The sequence below is a fragment of the Hordeum vulgare genome, chromosome 7H (assembly GCF_904849725.1).
Source record: "Hordeum vulgare subsp. vulgare chromosome 7H, MorexV3_pseudomolecules_assembly, whole genome shotgun sequence".
Classification (NCBI taxonomy): domain Eukaryota; kingdom Viridiplantae; phylum Streptophyta; class Magnoliopsida; order Poales; family Poaceae; genus Hordeum; species Hordeum vulgare.
In genome coordinates, this window is record NC_058524.1 from 571,788,762 (window position 1) to 571,812,193 (window position 23,432).

General features: G+C 41.8%; 1 pseudogene; it reads right to left on the reverse strand.

Moving 5' to 3' along the window:
* Nucleotides 1–22,398: 22,398 nt before the first annotated feature.
* On the reverse strand, nucleotides 22,399–22,890 carry LOC123409335 (annotated as a pseudogene).
* Between the last annotated feature and the right edge of the window lie 542 nt (nucleotides 22,891–23,432).

Consider the following 23,432-nt stretch of genomic DNA (forward strand, 5'->3'; position numbering starts at 1 on the left):
TTTGAATGTATGAATCAATTCATACTCAGTTTTGTTGCGTACAAAATAATTTTCTAAATCTTACAAAATATTTGGCTTTAAGCCTTACAATCCTTGTTTGGGGTTGATTAGAAATATTATTGGCAAATCTATTGGTCATAACGTTTTAAGTTATAATATTTCCCAAATCAACAGATTTTATGTGCACTGCATGTGCCATAGGGGAAATAAGTTTTAAGGCTCTCTCACCTTACAATTCTAAATGAGCCACTCATTCTTCCTTGAACACATTCAGAAGATATGTGGATTACTCAACCATTATGTGGTATTATATAGATACTTCATGGTACTCATGGAAACATTTATAAAATGATTTCCAGTGTGTCTCTTGTCACACAAACCATGAATGATATAACTAAATTAATTGCTCAAATTCTCAAAGTAAGAGCAAGTTATCATAAACAAGGGATAATCCATTCGAATGGACAACTTCGCTGAACTCATTTCACAAGCAATGTCTGATTATACATAATACATTATGTAATACACATAATTGCTTAGTTCAATATCTTATCAAAGATAATGAAATTAATTATATGACCAAACTTATAGAATCGTAATTTACTAGCCTCATGCTAGCCAAATACGACATTGCACACCGTAAGTATGATATAAATCATACCAACTGCGTAGCATACTACTTTCTCCTTGTAGTAATTACGTGGAAATCAACAAAGTATTTCCTATCTGCGATAATTCGGTTACATATCAATATCACCACTCCAGCATACATCAATGGGCTCTCACAAAAAAATAATAGGGATCTATGTGAGGAATAAAAAATTTATCCGTCAATCAAAATTATTCGTAGCTCGTATGCTGATTGCATCAGCAATAAGGACATTTCTGGCATTAGGGGGAGATTAGTACCACAAAGAATGCCAAGAAATAAATTAGAAATGTTATTCACATTCAGTCCTTATATCCACGTACTCAAAGAATCTGAACAAGAAGTTTAGAATCACATATTTGCAACACATTGCAAATCTGCCACATACATTTACTGATGACAAAGGTGTTACTCAATTATATGTTGGAAATATGCCCTAGAGGCAATAATAAATTAGTTATTATTATATTTCTTAGTTCATGATAATCGTTTATTATCCATGCTATAATTGTATTGATTGGAAACACAATACTTGTGTGGATACATAGACAAAACACTGTCCCTAGTAAGCCTCTAGTTGACTAGCTCGTTAATCAAAGATGGTCAAGGTTTCCTGGCCATAGGCAAGTGTTGTCACTTGATAACGGGATCACATCATTAGGAGAATCATGTGATGGACTAGACCCAAACTAATAGACGTAGCATGTTGATCGTGTCATTTTGTTGCTACTGTTTTCTGCGTGTCAAGTATTTATTCCTATGACCATGAGATCATATAAACTCACTGACACCGGAGGAATGCTTTGTGTGTATCAAACGTCGCAACGTAACTGGGTGACTATAAAGATGCTCTACAGGTATCTCCGAAGGTGTTAGTTGAGTTAGTATGGATCAAGACTGGGATTTGTCACTCCGTGTGAACGGAGAGGTATCTCGGGGCCCACTCGGTAATACAACATCACACACAAGCCTTGCAAGCAATGTAACTTAGTGTAAGTTGCGGGATCTTGTATTACGGAACGAGTAAAGAGACTTGCCAGTAAACGAGATTGAAATAGGTATACGGATACTGACGATCGAATCTCGGGCAAGTAACATACCGAAGGACAAAGGGAATGACATACGGGATTATATGAATCCTTGGCACTGAGGTTCAAACGATAAGATCTTCGTAGAATATGTAGGATCCAATATGGGCATCCAGGTCCCGCTATTGGATATTGACCGAGGAGTCTCTCGGGTCATGTCTACATAGTTCTCGAACCCGCAGGGTCTGCACACTTAAGGTTCGACGTTGTTTTATGCGTATTTGAGTTATATGGTTGGTTACCGAATGTTGTTCGGAGTCCCGGATGAGATCAAGGACGTCATGAGGGTTTCCGGAATGGTCCGGAAACGAAGATTGATATATAGGATGACCTCATTTGGTTACCGGAAGGTTTTCGTGCATTACCCGAAAAGTTTCGGGCTCATCGGTAGTGTACCGGGAGTGCCGGGAGGGGTGCCGGGGGCCATCAGGAGGGGTGTCACGCCCCAAGGGGTCTCATGGGCTATGAGAAGAGATAAACCAGCCCCTAGTGGGCTGGAATAAGTTCCCACTAAGGCCCATAAGGTTTGAGAAGGAAAAAACACAAGGTGGAAAGAGTTTCCAAGTGGGAAGGTGGAATCCTACTCCAAGTAGGATTGGAGTAGGACTCCTCCACCTCCAATTTCGGCCAAACCTTTAGGTTTTGAGGCTGCCTCCTCCCCTCCCTCCCACCTATATATACGGAGGTTTTAGGGCTGATTTGAGACGACTTTCTCACGGCTGCCCGACCACATACCTCCATAGTTTTTCCTCTAGACCGCGTTTCTGCGGAGCTCGGGCGGAGCCCTGCTGACACAAGGTCATCACCAACCTCCGGAGCGCCGTCACGCTGCCGGAGAACTCTTCTACCTCTCTGTCTCTCTTGCTGGATCAAGAAGGCCGAGATCATCGTCGAGCTGTACGTGTGCTGAACGCGGAGGTGCCGTCCGTTCGGTACTAGATCGTGGGACTGATCGCGGGATTGTTCGCGGGGCGGATCGAGGGACGTGAGGACGTTCCACTACATCAACCGCGTTCACTAACGCTTCTATTGTACGATCTACAAGGGTACGTAGATCACTCATCCCCTCTCGTAGATGGACATCACCATGATAGGTCTTCGTGCGCGTAGGAAAATTTTTGTTTCCCTTGCGACGTTCCCCAACAGTGGCATCATGAGCTAGGTTCATGCGTAGATGTCTTCTCGAGTAGAACACAAAAGTTTTTGTGGGCGGTGATGTGCGTTTTGCTGCCCTCCTTAGTCTTTTCTTGATTCCGCGGTATTGTTGGATTGAAGCGGCTTGGACCGACATTACTCGTACGCTTACGAGAGACTGGTTTCATCGTTACGAGTAACCCCCTTTGCTCAAAGATGACTGGCAAGTGACTGTTTCTCCAACTTTAGTTGAATCGGATTTGACCGAGGAGGTCCTTGGATGAGGTTAAATAGCAACTCATATATCTCCGTTGTGGTGTTTGCGTAAGTAAGATGCGATCCTACTAGATACCCTCGGTCACCACGTAAAACATGCAACAACAAAATTAGAGGACGTCTAACTTGTTTTTGCAGGGTATGATTGTGATGTGATATGGCCAACGATGTGATGTGATATATTGGATGTATGAGATGATCATGTTGTAATAGAAATATCGACTTGCACGTCGATGGTACGGCAACCGGCAGGAGCCATAGGGTTGTCTTTATACTAACGTTTGTGCTTGCAGATGCGTTTACTATTTTGCTAGGATGTAGCTTTAGTAGTAATAGCATAAGTAGCACGACAACCCCGATGGCGACACGTTGATGGATGATCATGGTGTGGCGCCGGTGACAAGAAGATCGTGCCGGTGCTTTGGTGATGGAGATCAAGAAGCACGTGATGATGGCCATATCATGTCACTTATGAATTGCATGTGATGTTAATCCTTTTATGCACCTTATTTTGCTTAGAACGACGGTAGCATTATGAGGTGATCTCTCACTAAAATTTCAAGACGAAGTTGTGTTCTCCCCGACTGTGCACCGTTGCGACAGTTCTTCGTTTCGAGACACCACGTGATGATCGGGTGTGATAGACTCAACGTTCACATACAACGGGTGCAAAACAGTTGCACACGCAGAACACTCGGGTTAAGCTTGACGAGCCTAGCATGTGCAGACATGGCCTCGGAACACATGAGACCGAAAGGTCGAGCATGAATCGTATAGTTGATATGATTAGCATAGGGATGCTTACCACTGAAACTATTCTCGACTCACGTGATGATCGGACTTGAGATAGTGGATTTGGATCATGTACCACTCAAATGACTAGAGAGATGTACTTTTTGAGTGGGAGTTCTTAAGTAATATGATTAATTGAACTAATTGTCATGAACATAGTCTAATGGTCTTTGCGAATTACGATGTAGCTTCGCTATAGCTCTACTGTTTTTTTATGTTCCTAGAGAAAATTTAGTTGAAAATTGATAGTAGCAAACTTTGCAGACTGAGTCTGTAAAACCGAGGATTGTCCTCGTTGCTGCGCAGAAGGCTTATGTCCTTAATGCACCACTCGGTGTGCTGCACCTCGAGCGTCGTCTGTGGATGCTGTGAACATCCGACATACACGTTTCTGATGACTACACGATAGTTCAGTGCAAAGTACTTAATGGCTTAGAAGCAAGGCACCGAAAACGTTTTAAACGTCACGGAACATAAGTGATGTTCTAAAGAGATGAAATTGTGATTTCATGCTTGTGCCCTTGTTAAGAGGTACGAGACCTCCAACAAAATTCTTTGACCACAAAGTAAAGGAGAAAAGCTCAATCGTTGAGCGTGTGCTCAGATTGTCTGAGTACGACAATCACTTGAATCAAGTGGGAGCTAATCTTCCAGATGAGATAGTGATGGTTCTCCAAAGACACTGCCACCAAGCTGTGAGAGCTTCGTGATGAACTATACATATCAAGGATAGATACAATGATCCTTGAGCGATTCGTGATGTTTGACACTGCGAAAGTAGAAATCAAGAAGGAGCATCAATAGTTGATGGTTTGTAAAACCACTAAAGTTTCAAGAAAGGCAAGGGCTAGAAGGGATACTTCGTGAAACGGCAAAACAGTTGCTGCACTAATGAAGAGACCCAAGATTAAACCCAAACCCGAGACTAAGTGCTTCTGTAATGAGGGGAACAGTCATTGAGGCGGAGCAACTCTAGATACTTGGTAGATAAAGAAGGCTGGCAAAAGTCGAAAGAAGTGTATTTGATATACATGATGTTGATGTGTACTTTACTAGTACTCCTAGTAGCATGAGGGTATTGGATACCGGTTCGGTTGCTAAGTGATTAGTAACACGAAATGAAAGCTACGGCATAAACGGAGACTAGCTAAAGGCGAGGTGACGATACGTGTTGGAAGTGTTTCCAAGGTTGATATGATCAAAACGTCGCGCGCTCGCTCTACCATCGGGATTGGTGTTAAACCTAACTAATTGTTATTTGGTGCTTGCGTTAAGCATGAACATGATTGGATCGTGTTTATTGCAATACGATTATTCATTTAAAGAGAATAATGGTTACTCTATTTTCTTGAATATTCACCTTCGATGGTTTATTGAATCTCGATCGTAGTGTTACACATGTTCATAATATTAGTGCCAAAAGATACGAGTTAATGATGATAGTACCACTTACTTGTGGCACTGCCGCTTGAGTCATGTTAGTATAAATTGCATGAAGAGGCTCCATGCTGATGGATCTTTGTACTCACCTGATTTCGAATCACTAGTGACATGCAAATCATACCACATGAGCAAGGCCTTGTTTTCATTGAGATGAAATAAGATAGTAACTTGTTGGAAGTGATACATTTTGATGTATGCAGTCCAATAGGTACTGAGGCACGCAGTAGATATCATTATGTTCTTACTTCACTGATGATTTGAGTAGATACAGGAATATTTACTTAATGAATCACAAGTCTGAAATGTTGAAAAGTTCAAATCCGTTTCAGAGTGAAGATCGTCGTAACAAGAGGACAAACTGTCTACGATATGATCATAAGAAATGAATATCTGAGTTACGAGTTTTGGTACACAGTTAAGACAATGTGGAAATTGTTTCACGGTTCATGCCACCTGGAACATCATAGAGTGATGATGTGTCTGAACGTCATAGCCACACACTATTTGATATGGTGCATACTATGATATCTTTTATCGAATTACCACTATCGTTTATGGGTTATGCATTAGAGACAACCACACTCACTTTAAATAGGGCACCGCGTATTTCCGTTGAGATAACACAGTATAGACTGAGGTTTAGAGAAATCTAAACTGTCGTTTCTTGAAAGTTTGGGGCTTCGAAACTTATGTGAAAAAGTTTCAGTCTGATAAGCTCGAACCCAAAGCGAATAAATGCATCTTCACAGGATATCCAAAACAGTTGGGTACATCTCCTATCTCAGATCCGAAAGCAAAGTGTTTGTTTCTAGAAACGGATCCTTTCTCGAGAAAAGGTTTCTCTCGAAAGAATTGAGTGGGAGGGTAGTAGAACTTGATGAGGTTATTGAACCATCACTTCAACCAGTGTGTAGCAGGGCGTAGGAAGTTGTTCCTGTGGCGCCTACACCAATTGAAGTGGAAGCTGATGATGGTGATCATTAAGCTTCGAATCAAGTTACTACAAACCTCGTAGGTCGACAAGGTCGCGTACTGCTGCAGAGTAGTATGGTAACCCTGTCTTGGAGGTCATGTTGTTGAGCAACAGTGAACCTACGAGTTATGGAGAAAGCGATGGTGGGCCCAGATTCCGACAAATGGCTGGAAGCCATAAAATCCGAGAGAGGATCCATGTGTGAAAACAAAGTGTAGACTTTGGTAGAACTACTTGATGGTCATGGGACTATTGGGTAAAATGGATCTTTAAAAGAAGACAGACGATGATGGTGATAAGTCACTATTAAGAAAAGCTCGACTTGTCGCAAAGATGTTTTCGACAAGATCAAACAGTTGACTATGATGAGTCTTTCTCACTCGTAGCGATGCTAAAGGTCTGTTAGAATTATGTTAGTAGTTGCTGCATTATTTATGAAATATTGCACGTAGGATGTCAAAACATTGTTTCCTCGACGGTTTCCTCGAGCAAACATTGTATGTGATACAACCAGAAGGTTTTGTCGATCCTAAAGATACTAGCAAGTATGCAAGCTCCAGTGATCCTTCAATGGACTGGTGCAAGCATCTCGGAGTTGGAATAAGCACTTTGATGAGATGATCAAAGATTTTGGGTGTGTACAAGGTTTATGAGAAACTTGTATTTCCAAAGAAGTGAGTGGGAGCACTATAGAATTTCTGATAGGTATATGTGGTTGACATATTGTGGATCAGAAGTAATGTAGAATTTCTGTAAAGCATACAAGGTTGTTTGAAAGAAGTTTTCAAAGGAGTACCTGGATTATGCTACTTGAAGGTTGAGCATCAAAGATCTATGGAGATAAGATCGAAAGCGCTTGATAGAAGTTTCAACAAGATGCATGCCTTGACAAGTTTTTGAAAGAGTTCAAAATAGACCAGCAAAGAAGGAGTTCTTGGTTGCGTTGTGAGGTGTGAATTTGAGTAAGACTCAAAACCCGACCACGGCAGAATAAAGAGAATAGATGAAGGTCGTCTTCTATGCCTTAGCCGTAGAATCTAAAGTATGCCATGCTGTGTACCGCACCTGAAGGGTGCCTTGACTCAAAGTATGTTGAGAGGTACAGAGAGTGATCCATGTTTGAATCACTAGCATCGGTCAAAATTTATCCTTAGTAACAAATGGACTAAGGAATTTTTCTCGATTATGGAGGTGGTTAAAGAGTTCGTCGTAAAGGGTAACGTCGATGCAAGCTTTGACACTAATCTGAATAACTATGAGTAGTGAAACGGATTCATATAGTAGAGTGGATATTTGGAGCATTTCCGAATAGCACGTAGTAGCAGCATCTATAAGATGACATAAAGATTTGTAAAGAACGCACGGATCTGAAAGTTTCAGAACCGTTGACTAAAACCTCTCTCACAAGCAAGACATGATCAGACCCCATAACTATATGGGTGTTGGATTCGTTGGAATCACATGGTGATGTGAACTAGATTATTGACTCTAGTGCAAGTGGGAGACTGTTGGAAATATGCCCTAGAGGCAATAATAAATTAGTTATTATTATATTTCTTAGTTCATGATAATCGTTTATTATCCATGCTATAATTGTATTGATTGGAAACACAATACTTGTGTGGATACATAGACAAAACACTGTCCCTAGTAAGCCTCTAGTTGACTAGCTCGTTAATCAAAGATGGTCAAGGTTTCCTGGCCATAGGCAAGTGTTGTCACTTGATAACGGGATCACATCATTAGGAGAATCATGTGATGGACTAGACCCAAACTAATAGACGTAGCATGTTGATCGTGTCATTTTGTTGCTACTGTTTTCTGCGTGTCAAGTATTTATTCCTATGACCATGAGATCATATAAACTCACTGACACCGGAGGAATGCTTTGTGTGTATCAAACGTCGCAACGTAACTGGGTGACTATAAAGATGCTCTACAGGTATCTCCGAAGGTGTTAGTTGAGTTAGTATGGATCAAGACTGGGATTTGTCACTCCGTGTGAACGGAGAGGTATCTCGGGGCCCACTCGGTAATACAACATCACACACAAGCCTTGCAAGCAATGTAACTTAGTGTAAGTTGCGGGATCTTGTATTACGGAACGAGTAAAGAGACTTGCCAGTAAACGAGATTGAAATAGGTATACGGATACTGACGATCGAATCTCGGGCAAGTAACATACCGAAGGACAAAGGGAATGACATACGGGATTATATGAATCCTTGGCACTGAGGTTCAAACGATAAGATCTTCGTAGAATATGTAGGATCCAATATGGGCATCCAGGTCCCGCTATTGGATATTGACCGAGGAGTCTCTCGGGTCATGTCTACATAGTTCTCGAACCCGCAGGGTCTGCACACTTAAGGTTCGACGTTGTTTTATGCGTATTTGAGTTATATGGTTGGTTACCGAATGTTGTTCGGAGTCCCGGATGAGATCACGGACGTCACGAGGGTTTCCGGAATGGTCCAGAAACGAAGATTGATATATAGGATGACCTCATTTGGTTACCGGAAGGTTTTCGTGCATTACCGGAAAAGTTTCGGGCTCATCGGTAGTGTACCAGGAATGCCGGGAGGGGTGCCGGGGGCCATCGGGAGGGGTGTCACGCCCCAAGGGGTCTCATGGGCTATGGGAAGAGATAAACCAGCCCCTAGTGGGCTGGAATAAGTTCCCACTAAGGCCCATAAGGTTTGAGAAGGAAAAAACACAAGGTGGAAAGAGTTTCCAAGTGGGAAGGTGGAATCCTACTCCAAGTAGGATTGGAGTAGGACTCCTCCACCTCCAATTTCGGCCAAACCTTTAGGTTTTGAGGCTGCCTCCTCCCCTCCCTCCCACCTATATATACGGAGGTTTTAGGGCTGATTTGAGACGACTTTCTCACGGCTGCCCGACCACATACCTCCATAGTTTTTCCTCTAGATCGCGTTTCTGCGGAGCTCGGGCGGAGCCCTGCTGACACAAGGTCATCACCAACCTCCGGAGCGCCGTCACGCTGCCGGAGAACTCTTCTACCTCTCCGTCTCTCTTGCTGGATCAAGAAGGCCGAGATCATCGTCGAGCTGTACGTGTGCTGAACGCGGAGGTGCCGTCCGTTCGGTACTAGATCGTGGGACTGATCGCGGGATTGTTCGCGGGGCGGATCGAGGGACGTGAGGACGTTCCACTACATCAACCGCGTTCACTAACGCTTCTGCTGTACGATCTACAAGGGTACGTAGATCACTCATCCCCTCTCGTAGATGGACATCACCATGATAGGTCTTCGTGCGCGTAGGAAATTTTTTGTTTCCCTTGCGACGTTCCCCAACATTATATTCCTGTAGTAAAGTGTCAGAAAGAGTGGAGGTACCTGATAAACCACTCTTCTCCCGAAATGAGAGCAAGAGGGGGAGAAATCTGACCACACGAGATATAATCTCGCATATGCGTCCGCGGAAATAGAGGAAATCAAATCCTTAACCAGCAAATGTAATTCAACATCAAGTTGAAAGACACCTCACTGGATGCTCATCATCCAAAGCCCGACATAGATGTGCACAAATGTTTTGGTGCCGGGACATCGAAACACCTTGACTCCATTGTTGTAGGAAATCACAAGGAGTTAAAAGGAATAAATACATTTCCACAAATTTCATCGATTCCTCTAGAATCATATAACATAAGTCTACATTTGTCGACATATATTTCTTCTCCAAATTGCTAAAACCTTTTGGGCCCTGAACCAAAATCCATGATAGAGTGCCTCTTGTACTCATATTGGTTCACATAAAAGGAAGCAAGTAATGAAGAATAGCACTCGCTCATCAAAGAGTGGTATTTACCACAGTAATACCTACTCTTCGTAAGTATCTTCCATATGGAATAATAAAAACTTCTCACTCATAGACAAAGTCAATGAGGTGGTGAGAAAGCGAGGCTTGTAGCAAAAGGGTTCACGCAGAGACCCTACATCGATTACGATGTAACATACCTTCTTGGTATGAGTGGAATTATGTTTCGATAATAAGTACCATTGGCAGTACAAATAATATTATCCATGCAGTTAATTGATGCAGTGACTACATACTCATATGAGTCACTCATTTCGGAAATCTATATTAAAGTCCCTCAAGGGCTTCATTTTCGAATCCAAAAACAAATCGCAACATGTATTGTGTAAAACTTCATAAGTCACTCTATGACTAGAAATAGTCGTGAATCACATGGTACTACCGACTAGACGAGTTCCTTCTTCAGAGGATTACTCGAAGGATGATGATTGTTCATGTGTTAATAAAGGAATCCCCAAATTTTATTTCCTTACATCACCTCAGTGTATATCGATAATTTCATCATCAATGTCTCTACAAGACATAAACATACACAAAATCATCTCAAGACGGAAAATTTGGATTCAACCAAATTTAGCTTAAGTTTACAACTTGAGCATTCTCTCAACAATACATATCAGTCTACATATATCCAAAACATATACGAGAGGTTCAATTTGATATATCATATCAACAAAAGACATGTATGGTCATACTACCTTTGATAAGGTACATACCTAGGGTTGATAATGAAGTGACATAAAGACCTGAAGTTCTATATCTCACTAATGTCAAAGCACTCATATGATTGCAAACTATGTCAGGCCTGACACCATATTTGCTATGTTTGTTCAGAGTGCAACCCCCAACAAAAGTTACATGCTTGATATATGGAATATCATCTTATATCTTAAGCTCACAATAAATATTGGACAATTCCATCGGGAAATACAAGATATGACCATGATGTGATATGATGATATTGGCTCTTTGTTTGATCCCAATGACGCCATATCAATGACTGGATTTGTTGGAATAGCCTCCGTATGGAAGTCATCTAAATGGACTTTAATGGTTATTCCCAATTATCATTCTCACATAATTGCTTTATCTAAAGGCATTGCAAAATATGCATAACTTAGTAGAATGGTTAACCACACTCAAAATCATGTGGTTGAGATTCATCAGAATCACATAACTTGATTTATCAAGATACTTCCACTTGTGTTACTCAATACCTACAGGTTATATGAAGAGCAATATCATAAATCACATTGCTCGGAAACTACTTATCCTCATGGATTGTAGAAAAGTGAGAAAATAATTTGCAAACAAAATCATGTGAAAATCCAACAGATTATACACAATCTTATGTTCATATCAATGAAATTGGTATGAGACATCCTCCATATTTGCAAAGTTCAGGGGGAGTAATCTCCCAAACTATAACCTATTAACAATCATTAGATTGCATATATTGTACTCTTTTCCCCTTGATGAGTTTTTCCCCAATGGTTTCTCATAAAAGGTTTTCAACGAGACAATATAAACACAAATGTTTGTGTATGCCATATCATTTTCTCCTTATATTTTTCCCACTGGGTTTTAAAGGAGTTTTCAATGGCATGTCAGATGCACTCTTTTCCCTTATGAGTTTTCTCTCGTAGTTTCTCATAATGGTTTTTAATGAGGCAATGTCTTATCAAAGATCATATGTCATACTTTATATTTTCCCTACTCGGGTTTTTAAAGGAAGTACTCAAGACATATTAATTATTCTCTAAACTCACCAATGAGTTTTCTCCTTCTTCAAAGGTTTTTCTCCTATGAGTTATCAAGAGATAATAATCATTATATGTCGCATCATTTTCTCCTTATTATTTTTCCCACTGGGTTTAAGGGAGTTTTAGCAACATATCTACACTACTCTCCTCATATTTTTCCCACAGGGTTTTTGGGGGAGACTCTCAGTATTATACAAAGGCTTTCACAAGATGAGGATGATGAACATTTTCCAAGGCGCATACAAAGAAGAAGTCTTTATCAAGATGATATATATTGGTAGAGAAGCATTGATTAGGGGGAGTGTTAGGAATTAATTAATTATGTTAATTAATGGGTTAATCCCTGCTTATGTCGGTTCCACTTTTGGCAACCGCTTCTTTGTAACCACCTTTGTACAAGGGTATATATACCCACAGATTCATCAATGAAAGCAACGGTTCTATCATTTGCTTTTCCTATCTTCACAGTTTCTTCGGAATAGGAGCTCGTCGAGGTTCCCCACTTCTCCACAGTTTGCGACGGATGTGCTCGACGAGGCACTTCTTCTTTCGATGCAATGGAAATCGTCAAGGTACGCCCCCACTCCACCTCCTCCTATCTGGGCATGCTAACTTCATGTTGGATGATGGTTTGGCATTTAATCCTCACAATATCAACTCCTTGACAACATATATGGTGGCTGGGTTGAAGCCAAGGGACGAAGGTACTTGATACTCTTGATCTACGTTGGGTTTTCTATGAAGAGGAACGAGTTATCGCAACACAAAGTAAGTAAGTATTTCCCTCAGTTATGAAACCAAGGTTTATCGAACCAATAGGAATATCAACCACAACCGTCTTCAATGGATGCACACAAAAGAACAAACAGCTTGCACCCCAACACGGGCAAGAGGGTTGTCAATCCACTTGATCTCATTATTTGCAAGCGAATGAGGTATGTAGATAATTGTAAAATAGAAAATCAAATAAAATAAAAATAAAATAAAATGAGGTATGAGTTGGCTTAGAAGATGTCGCTTGTTCCAACTTGCATTGTAAGTGTAACTGTTGAAACTACTCCCTCTATACCTAAAGACTTGTAGTTCCAGAGAACTAGTTTAGTTCTTCCCAACTACAAGTATTTAGGACTTTAGGTACAGAGGGAGTATATGGTAAGCATTTTTCTACATGTGCATAAGAAATTTATTGTAAGCATTTGTTTATCGGCAAAAAATATCAACATCTTTTCTTCAATAATAGTACAACACCTTATGTATACAATGTACATGTTAAATTTACATTTTATAAGTACAGAAAAAAATCAAGGCAAGAAATCAATACAATGTTAAAATAAAATATAAGTGAGTTTGAACATAATCACCTTTGCACGGTTAAAAAGTGAAATAAAATCATTATCAGAAAGTTGCACGATGTTGCTATGCACTTGAGCCCGAAGAGTGGCAAATCCTAACACCGCGGCACCTGATGTGCACGAACTAGAACCGACAGGAGGAGTAGACCCACTTAGTTGAAGCCACGGGAGGAGAAAGGTCCATGACTCCTTCGTCCTAAACAGTAGCAAGGCTGTTCACTGGCCATTCCTCCCCGCACGTCTACACGTGAAGATAAGATCAAAGGTTAGATAAAGGGGGAGAGAGAGAGGCCGAAGACAGGGGACGAGATGCACTCACCGGACAAGAGGAGGACGACATGGCCACCGATGCCCGAGCCGGCGCCGAAACCCTAACAATGGAGTTAGGGTCGTGGTAGGGCTTTGGTGGCCACGAGTGCCGGATCTAGCCGGATGGGAAAGCATCACGGTGCGATGGGGCCTCGGGATGTGCTTCGCGGTGGCGGGATTCATCACGTGTCGCCTGAATCAGAGACAAAACGTGAGAGGGGTGTGTGGGTGGAGGACACAGGGGATCCGACAGCCTTCGAAGTTGCGAGGTCGTAGGATTGGAGGGGAAGGTTCGGCGGCGACGTGGGGTGGAGCAAGTTGGTTCGGAGGAGGGAGACGAGGTGGTGGGTGGTGCCAATTTGGGAGGAATCGTGGGCTGTTTTTGTTGTGTGTGTGTGTGTGTCTCTCTCCTTTTTTCTCAAATGTAACAACAACGCATATTGTACACCGCTTATATGGGTATCTATCGTGAATTTTGCAACATATAGTAAAAATATTATAGAATTTATGTTGCTTTATAGGTGTATCATTGTAGTGTATGTGCGTACTACGTTTGCGAGAACATCCGCTTTATGATTGAACGACGCAGAGATGAAAGACATCGTTGGGTACGTAAACATTATTTTATAATTTTTTATTATGATCTAATATATATATACACATAACTAATATATTCATATTGATATCCTTCTTTAAAGATGACGGATATGAGGAATATGCTCCTATCAAAGGACCGCATAGGGACACTTTAAAATGAAATTGCGGAATTTTTGCTTGAGCAGGTCATATATCCCTGCGGAGAATACTATTACACCTAATGTCTTCATGTAATGATCTGTAAATTGTAGGAGAAATTATATATATATATATATATATATATATATATATATATATATATATATATATATATATATATATATATCCTACGACTCATATACTACCTTGTGTAGTAACACCCACGTCTCATATACTACCTTGTGATAGTATATATACTATCATATCATTTTAAATATGTTTATATGCTATATTTAAGATAACCCAAAATAATTTATCTAAAAAATGTAATGGAGCCCATAGTTTTTATTAGATTTATGAAGTATGTACATATTTGTACGTAAAAAAAGTATGCTTAAAATATGGTACATATTACATAAAAAGAAGTATATATATACTACCTAAACTTTGTTGTATACTACATACTACACATGCATATACTTGGATATGATAGATACTATCTAAAACATATGAAACAAAAGTGTGGGTAACTGCACCTGGTCGTACGAAACATTTGTCATATATAGAAATATATACCACCAGTGATAGTTATCACCACTTGCGTTTTGTATGTTGTATGGAGTATGTATCAAATTAAAGAATATGTATGCGTAGTATGTAGTATATAATCATGTTTAGGTAGTACTAGCAAAAGGGCCCGTGCATTGCAACGGGAGAAAAAAATACGACACGCTTTTAATCTTTTATAATCATTTTGATTTATTAAAATAATAAGCTAACTAACTAATGTAGTCAGTCCTATCCTATTGTGTTGAGAAATCATGATGAGAAATTGAGCAGAACAAGCAAAGCAAAACAAGCAAAGCAAAACAAAGAGGCTACGTGAATTGATCAATGAATTGTTATCTTATTTCACTCATGGGGTAGAGAATGTGGGATCAGATGATAAACTGAAGGTGGTGTTCCAATCTCTGTCTCTGCAACAATGCAATCTTACATTCAATACATTCATTCATCAGCAAACAAATCCCCACAAAACAAAATTTCTTGTCGGTGATTGGCACACGGTTAGAGGCATGGGGAGGGGATCTCACCAGATGATGAGTTCCTACCGGAGGAGGGGATACGATGAGGAGAGCAAGGGTTAGGCACCTCTATCTGGCCATAAGGAATCGCCGTTGCCGCGCCATAACCTCGGAGTTCCCCGTGTGAGCCATGGAGGCCCGCCTCCACCTGCAAGTACTTCGCTACGCCGCGCCTTATCCGCGCCGCCGCCGTTCTGCATCGAGCAGACGCATCATCCCCAGTCACTGTAGCTGTCGCATTGATTTGATCCAGAAGCTATGCTCGAGCGCCGAAACGGGGGCAGCAAGCGGGCAGAGGTACGGCCGTGGAGGCGGGTGGGTTGAGATCGACAGCAGTGGTGGTTGAGGTCGGCCGCGGCGGCGAGTGGTGTGGCAGCGGCCTGGCCACAGGCCAGGGTGGACCAGGGTCGACGCGATGCGCTCGAGCGCCGCAACGGGGGCAGTGAGCGGGGAGAGGTACGACCGCGGAGGCGGGTGGGTTGAGATCGGCAGCGGTGGCAGTTGAGGTCGGCCGCGACGGCGAGTGGTGTGGCGGCGGCCTGGGCACAGGCCAGGGTGGTCCAGGGTCGACGGGAGGAGGCGATGCGTACGGGTATAATTTTTGCAGCGAATCATTTTTTTCCTTTTGCGTTGCAGATAAATGATAAAGCGCGGGTTGAATAACAAAAATTACAGGGGTTTTTTATAAAAATGCAGCGGTGGGTTTTCCGACGGAAGCAATAGCCGCTTTATATATACTAGTACAAATGCATGTGCGTTGCAACGGGCGTAGAAACTCGGAAAAGAAATTATGCATGTATGAAGTGCTACATTCCAATCGTAAAAGAATGGAACAACTGACCTCAAAGCATTGGATTTGTTTCCCACATAGACATGTGCATCCCTCTCATCAAAAAGAAAAGGAGCTATATTGGCACGACACTGCTTATAAATAACATGTCCATTGTCATTGTAAAGAATTGTTTAATTTTAATATTTAAATTACCTTCTAGTTAATTTGGGGTTTAAGGAGCCATTTGCTTCATCAGTTGATATATTATTGAGAGCCTAAACCATGAGTATCATACATGTATTACATAAATAAGAAACTAAGGTTTAATTGGTAAGTTATCATATGCCCGTTAGTGATTACCAAATATCTTCTAACCTTTACTTATAAGGCAGACCTGCAAAACTCGAAGTGCAACTCAACCTTCTATGATACAGAAGGAAACATAATAAATTGATTTGCACATACCACACCAAAACAAATTTTCTCTTTGAAGACTTCATAATAATTTCCATGTAATCAAGAGCCTGTGTTGGATTTTCCTTTTTCACCATGCATGCTTCAGGTTCCAAGAAAACACACCATTAAGTTATTTAGATAAAGAGATGCTTGATTTTCGACAAACCTGATCACGGTATGAAATTAAGTGCATGTTTAGGATTACAGGAAAAGAACGATTCAGTTATTTTGACCAAGCTGCCATTGATATGTTTTAGCGAACCTGACTGCTCCCCTACTATTGATAAGGAATCGGTGAAATTAGGAGATCTGAACAACATTGTCAACTTACTTTTGACAACCATTAGTGCGTCACAAAAAGTTGATGTCAAACATATAAAGTAGAGATGAATTGGCGAGTTCCTCACCATGTGCAAAGCGGAAACAAGCTCCGTATTCAGATTTTCCGTGTAGGCGTGGTCCTCCTGTTAGTTTGGATCGATGAGAGACATCTTCGTTCGCTCGAATCAAGCTGCGCTGGGTCAGTTGGTGGACCAAAATTCGATTTTTAGGAATTTTGCGTTGCTCCCTTCACTGGCCAGCAGGACTTTGCACCGCATCACGGACGTCGTTGGGCTTACCTTCATGCCAATAAGTTGAGGCAAGGCCGTCCTAATTCCGTGCCTTTTCGCGTAGGGAGGTCAAAGACCATGTCGGCATGCCTCCGTTGGATTGCACTACAACTGCCGCTCCGCAACAATGCGATCCAATGGCCACATTGGATTGGCACTCCATCCAATTGCACGTGTCGACGCGTAGGGAGGTTGAGGCCATGGCGTCGTGTCGCGTTTGATGCTTCCGATCTGCGATGATGAGATCAAAGGGCCGTGTCGGATGGCGGTGATGTCTGTCGTGTCAGGATTCAGGGGAGACACTGCGCTGGGCGAGTAGACGACGTACAAAGCAACTTTGGTATGTTCGTGGCCGGTAGGAAAACACGATAACGTATAAGTATACGCTGAATCGATTGGGATAGCTACATGAGGGACACGCTCATATTTTTATATTAATCTCATCGACGGTAATAGGGTACACATATATACTACATTAAGTAACCTAGCTAGTTGTATTATATCTACACGGTACTATCTCCTAGTCCGATACGTTTAGAAAATTACATGTCGTCAACTCGTGATTAACTTTAACACCGATATCAAGGCCTAGCCATGAAACCGACCTATGAGATCATGGACTGCGACTTGGTTATCATACCAAAAATAGGGTGTTTTGTGTAAAACATGCATGACGGACCAAGAATACCTATTTCTTTTATTAGTCTTTACCTAATAATGAAGAGGTTATCGCTTTCGTCGGAAAACCCACCGAGGTGATTTTACAAAAAAGCCCTTACTGTTTATGACATTAAACTCGTAGTATATATTAAATATTTTTTTAAATACTCATATCTTTTAAACCGTAACTCCAAATTTAACATATTATACATGGAATTTGATTAGAAAAATATGTATAATTTAAATATGATATTATTTTATCTGTTAAACGTTTAATAAAAATACTATCTAGGGTGCAATCTTAATAAATAAGTCATTATTCGTCTTTCTTTCATACCGGTACTCATCCGGGTTGGGGATGAACACGTCAACAAAATCAGGATTAGAGATGAAACTGAAAGTCACTTCACTGATTCTTTGTACGTATTAAATCTACATGCAAGCCGTGTTAAAATAGAAGACCAGTGAAATTTTAAACTGCACTTTTTAGGATAAGACCATCTTTATTTGTATCGTAACTATAAATTCTCAAATTATAGACATTTTTTATAAATTAAAAGCGTGTGCCGTGTGGTATTTCTTTCTCCCGTTGCAACGCATGGGCCCTTTTGCTAGTATATATATATATATATAATACATCCTACCACCTAGGGCTAATTACCCCACATGTTTCATATACTATCATGCGGTAGTATATATATTAATTTATTATTTTTATTATGTTTATATATTATATATAAGATTTTTCAAAATGAGTTATCTGAAAAAATTACAAGTTAGCCCATAGTTTTTATTATATTTATGAAATACTTATATTTTTGTACGTAAAAAAAACATACACAAAATATGATACATACTACCAAAAAAATAATATATATACTATCTAAACATTATTATATACTACATACTACGCGTATATACTCTCCAATTTGATAGATACTATATACAACATACAAAACGCAAGTGATGGTAATTACCACCGGTGATAGATAAAATTTGTTTTATATAGGAAAAATATATCCTACCACCCAGGGGTAGTTACATATATATTGTGTGCTGGGTGCACCCGAAGGAGCATGTTTGTTTTGTTTTCTTCCATATGTTTTTTGAGTAATTTTTTCTCTCGTGAAGTATAGTTGTGCTTTTGTGTGAACCACAACTATGCTTCTCAGAAAAGGGGAAAAGCATAATTGTGCTCCACGATGAAGTACATATTGGTTTTACAAGAAGTGAAAAATAAAGTTTTGCATTACGGCCAAAAAGCAAAAAAAAAACACAAAATGTGTTTTAGGTTTCCATTTTTAATCTCTTTGGTAAGTTTTTTATTTTTATTTTTGCTTTCCACAATTTTTAGTTTTGTTTTAGTTTCCATTTAAAAAAAATCATCCAAATCAATTAACATGGGATTATTTTCAAAGATCTTGACGCGAGAAGCACAACGCTAAAAACAACTCGTGATTTGAACGCAATGTCCTACCATGGGATTTACTTTCGAAGATCTTGACGCAAGAAACCCAGCGTTAAACATATGATTTGAATGCATGTTTTAAGAGATAAAACATTTTAAAAAGAAAAAATATCTACAAGAAAAAAAATACAAAACTCTCATGTTGTGACAAATATCACACATGTAGCGTGTCACATTAGAGCATTTGCAAGGGCCTACGACCAGAGGTTGTGCACAAGCTCAAATGAAATCTGAATGTTCTTTAAAAAAAATTGAAATCTGAATGAAACTAATAACGATGATTTCAAAATAACCACAAATCTTTCCACGATTTTCCTGGAAAATCGCCTCAACACTTCTTTATCGGTTGACAGTTACTACCCCATTGCTTCCGGCGGACCAATCTGGTCAAGTCCTTGTACCACTGCCTTCACGGAAGCACCAATGCAGTGTAAACACGTCATAGTCAGAGCTGATCCCACTGACCACATAGTTGAGCAGTCCATTGTCTCTAATCAAATTTTCTAGTGGTGTATAGCAAAGGTGACCGGCTCAAGTCAATGGAAACTCTTGGATGCAGTGAGAAGCGTAACCCATAAAACATCAAATTTTCGGGACTACGAAATGAGAGCCAGAAGTGTGTAAAATTTTCTCCAGGATCCAGAGTTCTTGTGTGTCAAGGAGCAAATAAATTTCAGCGTTTTTTTCATGGACTCCTCCGAACAAATATTTCTGGAACCAGATTGGCACTTCTCATTTAATAAAGAGAAATGCACCGTAATGGTGATTCGGGAAATGCAAAACAATTATTCTACAAATCTCAGAACAATAGCAACTCTCCAGAAGCTTGTAACAGCAACTGACCGATTGAGGATCTCAATAGGGGGCGCTGCCAGACATGGCATTTCCGAACGCCCCAACTGGCAGTTTCCAGCGTACGTTGCCTGGCAATTCTATCAGGCACGTATGGCTGTTCTTTACTTATAAGGCAACTTATTTTCCCTCAAAAAATGCCATCCGTCAGACCTGAATCCGAAGGCTGTGGGGGTGTTCGCTTGGAAAACGCTCCCAGCAAACGTTCGCCAGATAAGCTTTCCGATTCAATTTCCCCTAGTAGAAAAATGAATCCAAGATATGAAACCAAATTTCCCTGAAAAAACAGAAATCCTACTAACCACAAATTATTAAAAATGAAATCATTTCTGAATTTCCCTGAAAAAACAGAAATCCTACTAACCACAAATTATTAAAAATGAAATCATTTCTGAATTTCCCTGAAAAAACAGAAATCCTACTAACCACAAATTATTAAAAACGAAATCCTTTCTTCAGAAATTCAGGCCTTGTGGACAAGGGGAATTGAGTGGTCTACCATGTTCCGCTAACCGTAGTCGCGTACCGAGTTAAGAGTTACTCCTCCAACAATAATTTCCATGATTTCGGTGGACCAATGGGTCCAATCCTTGTGCCCCCGCCTTCAAGGAAACACCAATTATAGCTTAGAAAAGGACTCGATGCCAAAAGATGAAGCATTTCACAGTATGCATCCTCCGTGTTGCTGGTAGATTATTAGCCTACTGTTCCCGTCCTCATTACAGAGTTTGGCCGGTGACCAGCTGTGGCATGCCAAGTCAAGTCAAGTCAACTGAAACTCTTGAATGCCATGAGATGCCTAAGTGAGAAAAATCATAATAGGCAAGTAGGAGATGATAGCCATAATTGGTGAAACTTTTATCAGGATTTAGAGTTCAGAGTTTCAAACTAACGGAAGACGCCTTCTGTATTAAGGGACAAATAAATTTCAGTGTTTTCTCAGTTCCTAAATAATTCTGTAAGCAGATTGGCACTTCTTATTTAAAATATATCTTAACGGTAATTTTGTAAAGACGAAACAATCATTCTAGAAAGATCGGAACAGTTGCAGTAGAGGAAAAAGCATTCAGAAATAATACCTTTTTTCTGCTTTGTCTTGCTTCAAGTTTAACTGTCAGCACGGAGACCTTTCAGTGCATGACAAGGAAATATCACTAACATGGAGAGGAAATTGACCAATTCAATCCCAGCCTCATAGACTGCTCCACACAAAATCCAATTCATGGGCATGATTTTCCATGTGCCACACTGTTCCACGAAGAAGACGCGTGAGGAGACTAACCACTGTTAAGTGCCATTCTCTAAGGGGCATAAGCTTGCTCTCATCAGTAGAGGCACCAACCAAAGCACAAAAGCAATGGCACATCACCTCCCATGGCGTTTCCTCCAGTTCTTGCTACTGCTGCTGGGGGTTTCATCTGCTGCCCAAGCACAAGCGAACATTACTCGAGGCTCCTCCTTGACGCCCCAGGGGACAACCAGCTCATGGCTCTCGCCCTCCGGCGACTTCGCGTTTGGTTTCCAACAAATAGAAGCTAACTCCTCCTCGTACCTCCTTGCCGTCTGGTTCAACAAGATCCCTGAAGAGACTGTCGTTTGGTACGCCAAGAGCAGCTTCGACGGTCAAGAGTCTTCGGTTCAAGTGCCATCCAGTTCTGTGCTGCGGCTCACCGCTGATGGGTTGCTCTCGCTTCGCAACCCATCTGGTGATGAGGTCTGGAGCCCCCGGGTTCCTGGTGTGGCCTACGCCAGAATGCTCGACACAAGCAACTTCAGGCTTGTCGGTGTAGATGGCAAAGCAAAGTGGGAGAGATTTGATTTCCCGACTGATACCATCCTGCCCACACAAGTGCTTTCTGTGGGTCAGCAGGACAAGGTACTCAGAAGCCATCTCATCGCCACAGACTGCTCCTGCATCCCCACAACATATAAATTTTTCTACATCAATTGACCAAACTTGTGTACCTATATCTGATGCAGGGATGGATGGAACATGGAGGGGGCAAGGAAAAGAGAAGGTGAGTTGTAGGGGTGCCGGATCCCAGCCAAGAAGGAAGGAGGGACTAACCTAGGGCCGCTGGAGATGCGCCGGCGCAGCCCTGCCCGAAACCCTAGACGCGGGGTGGTTCTGAGCGGGCGGTTCAGGATGGGAGCCAAGAATCTGGCATGAGGGGAGGGACGCGCAGACCGTGGGGAGCTCGGGAGCGTACTGCATGCCGTCGTAGGTCGTCGGAAGCGCCCAGCATGGGTGGTGGCGGCGGCGGTGCTGGTGACTTCGTGGGCAAGGAGACGAGCACCACCATGCCGGGGAGGAACAGCGCCAGCTCCGGCAGCCTAGGAGGCCCCGCCGGAACCACGGCGGAGGACGCTTTCCCGTCCGTCTGGGCTCTCTTGGGAGGAGGAGGCGGGTTCTTGGCGACGAAGTCCTTGAGCCCGACCTCGCCGCCGGGGAAGCCGCCCGTGAGGCCCATCATCTCCTTCTCAAACGCGTTCGGGTCCATCGCCGGCGGGTCCGACTCGGCGCTTCCCGACGAGGATTCTCCCGAGGGCGTGGACGGAGGAGGTGAGGGCAGGGTGGGCAAAAGGAGCACCTAGCGGATGCCGACCTCGCCGTTGCACAGGCCGCGGCCACCGAGTGTTGGGGCATAGTTTATGCCTAAGTAATTTTGGTGATTGATGATAGTACCGTACAGGACTAACCGTGTGTGTTAAGGTTTCAGATAGCACACGTCAACGGCACAAGACAACACGTCTCCTCTCTCATGGAACGGAAGCACGACGCTCTCTACGATTCTCTTTATTTGAGTAATAGGGAAGCCGTACTATTAAGAGGGGATCCGTAGTGGAAAGGTTTGGGTGGAATCTATCTTTACACACGCACACTCCACATTCTCCCTTTCCTTTATCTTTGGAGCAGCCCTCGCCTATTTGTTTTGAGCATATCTGCAAAATGGTCCCCAGCGGTAGTACCGCTGGTTCCAGCGGTAGTACCGCTGGACTGCTGGCGGTAGTACCGCTGCAGCCAGCGGTAGTACCGCTAGCTGGCGGTAGTACCGCCCCTGGTCAGCGGTAGTACAGCTCCAGGTGCCTTGTTCCACCTACCTAGCGGTAGTTCGTGGACGGACCCTTTTGCGAAGACTTTCTCGGCGGTAGTAGTGTTTGTGCACTACCAAGG